Source organism: Pseudophryne corroboree, chromosome 7 (genome assembly GCF_028390025.1).
Source record: "Pseudophryne corroboree isolate aPseCor3 chromosome 7, aPseCor3.hap2, whole genome shotgun sequence".
In the NCBI taxonomy this organism is placed as follows: Eukaryota; Metazoa; Chordata; class Amphibia; order Anura; family Myobatrachidae; genus Pseudophryne; species Pseudophryne corroboree.
Window position 1 is genome coordinate 300,770,153 of NC_086450.1, and position 6,006 is coordinate 300,776,158.

Sequence of the window (6,006 nt, forward strand, 5' to 3'; positions counted from 1 at the left end):
CAATGCAGAGAATTATAAAAGACAAGACTGAATAGTAAGTATCTCTAACCATTGAAAGAAACTAATCCTGTACCTTATTCCACAGTGATACTACATTTGGACACGACCAAAGACAGTGTATTAGATCAGCGTCCAAAGCATTACATTTATAAAAGTTAGTATTCTCTGCATCTCCTCTCAATAATTTTAATCTGGGCGTAAAGTATGCTCTGTGCATGATCTTTAGATGCATTTCCGCATATGAGATAGATATCAGAGATTTATTTAATGTATGACAGGAGGCCACTATATCTTGTAAAAGGATATCAGGGAAGTCATTTTGCCATTTTACTAAACCCGTAGAGGTTGTAGTTAAATTCAGTGTGAGGTGAGTAAATGAGTAAATTAAAGAAGTTTTAAAATGGAACACAGCACCTTTCCATACCAAACCATCTAATATGCAGTTGAAACTCGACTGTGGTATATTGTGGAGCACACGTTGAACATAACTAATAACCTGTAAGAAAGGGAATAGTTGAATATCCAGACTAGGAAACTATACTCTTATTTCTGAGTGGGTGAGAGGGCATTGAGTTTGAGGATTTAGGAACTGGTATATATATTTTTAAGGCCATTGTGTTGCCAGTCCCGAAAATGCATTGAGGTTCTACCAGTGCCGTAACTAGACATTTTAGCGCTGTGTGCAAGAAACAGCATCGGCACCCCCCCATTTTAAAATAGGGCTAGTGTGCGCTGTAGGCACGTGCCAATAATATAGGGGTGTGGCTCAAAATAATATCAATTCATATTACTCTGTACAGTAGTCTCGATTATTCAAATTACGTCACAATACACTACACTAGGTAGAGCCCCTTTTACACATTACACCTGGTAGAGTCCCCCTTTTACATAGTACGGCAGACAGCGTCCCCTTTTTACACATTATGGCAGACAGCGTCCCCTTTTTATACAGTACGGCAGGCAGAGTCCCCTTTTACACAGTACGGCCGGCAGAGTACCCCTTTTACGCAGTACGGAAGGCAGAGTCCCCCTTTTATGCAGTACGGAAGGCACAGTCCCCCTTTTACACAGTATAGCAGACAGCGTCCCCTTTTTACACATTACGGCAGACAGCGTCCCCTTTTTATACAGTACGGCAGGCAGAGTCCCCTTTTTACACAGGCCAGGGGCGTAAGTACATACCAGATGTCCGGACATATATACACATAATCACATATATACATATATGCATAGTGCACACAGCCACATATATATACACACACACACCCCCAGCCATATATACACACACAGATATATATATATATGTGTACAAAAGAAGCTAACAACGCCACAGATGCAGTATCTAGGGTATATACAACAGTATGGGGAAAGTTACGTTCCGAAATAGTTAACAGAACATATCCTGGTGGACACTCCCTTCAAAATATTAGGGCATCAGCTAACGAACCTCAAAAATATGTAGGCAAAATATGTAGGTGATCGGTCCTCATATGTGCCGTTGCCTAGTGACCCCAAAGAACCATTTGTGGAAGATCTGAGACAAATGCTTTTGAAGGCCTTCAGAAAGGAGGTACTCACGAAGGATGAATATCAATATCTCCTAAATTCCAACCCCACTACCCCCATATTTTACTTTCTCCCAAAAGTACATAAGTCCTTGGACAATCCCCCTGGTAGGCCAATAGTGGCTGGCATTGATTCCTTGACCTCACACCTGTCAGAATATGTGGACATATTCCTGAGGAAATATGTAATGGAACTGCCTGCTTTCCTTAAGGACACCACATCGGTCCTGAACTTATTGGAACCATTACAATGGAAGGACACCTATAGGTGGGCCACAATTGACGTGCAATCCTTATACACCTGTATAGAGCACGAGAAGGGTATTGAGGCATGTAATAATTTTCTCTCTTCGGACCCTCAAGTTACAGAATATCATAGACTGTTTTTATGTGAGCTCATGAATTTTATACTCAAACACAACTATTTTACATTTTTAGATGGGTTTTTATCTCCAAATATGTGGAACGGCCATGGGCACAATCTTTGCACCTAGCTTTGCCAATTTATTTATGGGACAATGGGAAAAAGAATACATTTATACTAACTACCCATATCAACAAAACATCATTTTTTATAAACGTTATATAGATTATATTATATTAGTATGGGAAGGAGACCAGCTGAGTTTTAAAGAATTTTTAACGTATATTTCGGACAACACCATGAACCTCAAGTTTACGGCCAACGAGAATGCAGAACGTATTGAATTTCTGGACCTTGTCCTAACACACTCAGGGGAGGAAATCATCACAAGTAACTATATAAAGAAGGTGGATATGAACAGTTACGTTCACTACAGGAGTAACCACCGTCAACAATGGAAGGACAATACCCCCCTTTCCCAATTCACTAGAATAGCACGGAATTGCAAGAAGACAGACGACAGAAACCAACAACTTGAAGTGTACAAAGGAAGATTTAAGGAAAAGGGGTACCCGACCCAACTCCTACAAGAAGCCACTACCAAGGCCAAAGCTGTAGAAAGAAGGGACCTTCTGAAATACAAACCCAAGGAAACCAAGGAGGACACAGTCAAATTCATCACCACGTACAGCAGACATGAGAACCTTATCAAGGATGTCCTCAAGAAACATTGGAACATTTTACTCATGGACCCTATATTGAAAAATTACCTCACTAAAGAGCCTAAAATGGTCTTTCGCAAATCCCGGAGTCTAAAAGACCTAATAGCCCCAAGTATGTTGAAAAATCCTGAAGCCGGAAGCATTATGCCTAAATGTGTAGGAAGCTTCAAATGTGGTCGGTGCAACATCTGTAGATACCTGCATCCGAATAGGAAGTCCTTTCAAAATACTAAAACTCAAAAGGAGTATCGGATCAAACAATTCATTAATTGTAACACTTCATCGGTGATCTACCTTCTGGAGTGTCCATGCAAAATAAAGTACATTGGGAAAACCAAGAGACCCCTCGAAATACGCATCCAGGAACACGTCAGGAATATTAAGAACAAAGTCCTCACCCATGCAGTATCCAAACACTTTCATCTTTGCCACAATTCGGATCCAGAGACGCTGACATACAAAAGCATTGAACTAGTAGCGCTAGGAAACAGAGGAGGAGACCTTTCGAATCTGCTGTCCAGGAGAGAGATGTATTGGATATACGAACTTAACACACTTCATCCGAATGGTTTCAACGAAGGATATGAGATAGCACCTTTCCTGTGATGTAAGATATTCCAACCTTCACGTTTTGCTCCTGCCTCCCCCAACCTTTTTTTCGCGCACGAACACTATCACCCTATATGTGGGCCGACATTAGAAGTTGGTCAGTAACTCGAACTGGTCAGTACCTGGATGGGAGACCCCCAGGGAATACCAGTTGCGTAGTGAACTTATTGGGAACTGCCGCACCAGACAGGACACTAATACGCTAAAACTCATATTCTCTCTCAACGGTAGCTTGTATATTTTTCAGTTCACTCCGCCATGCTTTTCTATTATTGCGTGCCTTGGTACTTGGTAAATTCCGTGAGTTATCCATCGAATTGAGAGAATCTGTCTCTAACCCAGCCCTAAACATTACAACCATACCTCCTTGGGGACGCCCAACACCATCCGATCTTGGAAGCTAAGCAAGGCTGGGCCCGGTCAGTACAAGGATGGGAGACCTTCTTGGGAGACCGGGTGTTGTAAATCCGGAGGCACTAAGGGAACAGATCGGCATATCTCAATATACTATAAATGTTGTCTGGTCCGTAGTACACATGGACCCACCTCACCACGCTTACCTAAGTACTAATCACTGCTCTCACGTTTCTCGCAATATCTGTCTCTACTTAGTCCCATTTAGCTCAATATATTTTTATGTTTATATATTTTGTACTTAATCTCGTAATACATCCCATAGTGGCACTATCCATCTAATTATCACTAGTCTACATCTCTTGTAATTGACATTTTTTTCATATACTTTTATTTTTATTTATCTTTCTATTATTTTTTTTCTTCTCTTTTTTTCAATTTTTTTCCTTTTTCTATTTTTATTTTATTTTTATTTTTAATTTTATCTTTACTGTGATTTTTATTTTTATTTTTATTTAATATTCATTCAATATTTTTTTCATCTTATTCTCATTCTATTTTCACATTTTTTTTTTTTTTTACTCCTATATTGTTCTACTTTTATTATAATCTACTTGTTATATAAAAAAAATTTCTTTGAGTGGTTTACTATCCCCATCTGTTTATTTTTCATATACCCTTCAGGGAGCCGCACCACTTGTATGCAAATTACTCTCAAGACTTATGGAAACCTCTGCAGCGTGCACTGGAACAAAGTATTACACAGACCGCAGCATATGAACCTCACTCGCGGCAGTACTGTGACTGCATGCCCGTTTGGATAACCAAAAAGATGGCCGCCGCTCTCTGAAGTGATGACAAATGGACATCCCCACCGCATTATGCCCAACCGGCGCATGCACAGAATGGACCTACAGCCGCCGGAAGTGGGGCGGAAGTGGGGCGGACGTGGGGCGGATGTGACGATCTAAACAGTCCGGACCGGAAGTTAGACGGACTTACCCGTCTTTTATGTTTTTTAGCAACTGTTTGGCTCGTTTTGACTAAGGAATACATTAGCAGTGTTCCCCACTGCACTATTTCCACATTTATCTGTATATATATGCATTCTGAATACATGCTAACATTACATTAATTAACAAACAGGAAGTGATGTCACCAGCACTTCCTCTAGCTATAAGGTATAAATATGTTCTGTCTCTAGCCTTTTACTACCCCTTGATGAAGTCCATGAGGGACGAAACGCGTCGGATGCTCCTCTGATTTTACCTCAACCTCTTAAGATAAGCTACCTCTCCCCCCCCCCTTTTTTCATGTTTTATCCTGTGCATTTTATACCCGATTCTCTGTGTTTTTATGTACTCCTTTATGAATTTTGGCATATGTGTCTCTGACTTTTTTAGCTTAGACTTTTTGTTTATTTTTATCTAATATTTCTTGACTAGGCTGCATTTGAAATACTGTTATTTTTTTTACACATTACCCCTTTGTAGTGCTTTGTCCTTTTAAAATTAAAAAACATTTATTTTTATAGCACCTGGTTTTCACATTATTGATTAGACACCTTTGGTCGCTTACAAATACCTCATCTCCCTGCACCATATATATATATATATATATATATATGTATGTATATATATATACATACATATAGACACACACACTTATCTGACACATTTATACTCTCTGTCTATCCCCACCCTGGCATTCTCCCTTGTCAGTCCCCTCTCATCTCACCTCTCCTTATGCAGCCACCGGTGCTGGTCCTGCCTCTCCATGCGGGAGCAGGACAGTGGGTGCAGGAGCCGGGCACCAGGGGTCAGGAGGCAGCAGCAGATCTGTGGCTGCAGGAGCCGGGCAGCGGGGGTCAGGAGGCTGGAGCCGGCACCCCATTGCTGCTGCTGGTCCTGCCTCTCCGTACGTTAGCAGGACAGTGGGTGCGGAAGCTGGGCAGCGGGGAACATGAGGCAAGAGCCAGCAGCTTAAATGTGGGGGCAGCAGCGGGGGTCAGGAGGCTGGAGCCGGCACGCCACTACCGCTGCTGGTCCTGCCTCTCCGTGCGGGAGCAGGACAGTGGGTGCGGGAGCCGAGCACCAGGGGTCAGGAGGCGGCTGTAGAAGTGTGACTGCGGAGACGGGCAGCGGGGATCAGGAGGCGGGAGCCAGCATCCTAAGTGTGGGGGCGGAAGCCGGGCAGCGAGGATCAGGGGCGGCCTGTAATGAGTCAGTCTGACTCATTACAATGCCACAGATTTTGGGCCCCCTGAACAGGAAAGCGGACAGTTGCGCCCTCAGGGCGACTGCGCTGTGTGCCAGGCCCCTCTGGCACACACGTAGTTACGGCCCTGGGTTCTACCTGGGAAAAAAGAAGAGTTGCCGCACACAGCAGAACA

General features: G+C 42.6%; 1 pseudogene; it reads left to right on the forward strand.

The window, feature by feature from the left end:
• Positions 1 to 3,609: 3,609 nt before the first annotated feature.
• Positions 3,610 to 3,728, forward strand: LOC134947303 (5S ribosomal RNA; annotated as a pseudogene).
• The last annotated feature ends 2,278 nt before the right edge of the window (positions 3,729 to 6,006 follow it).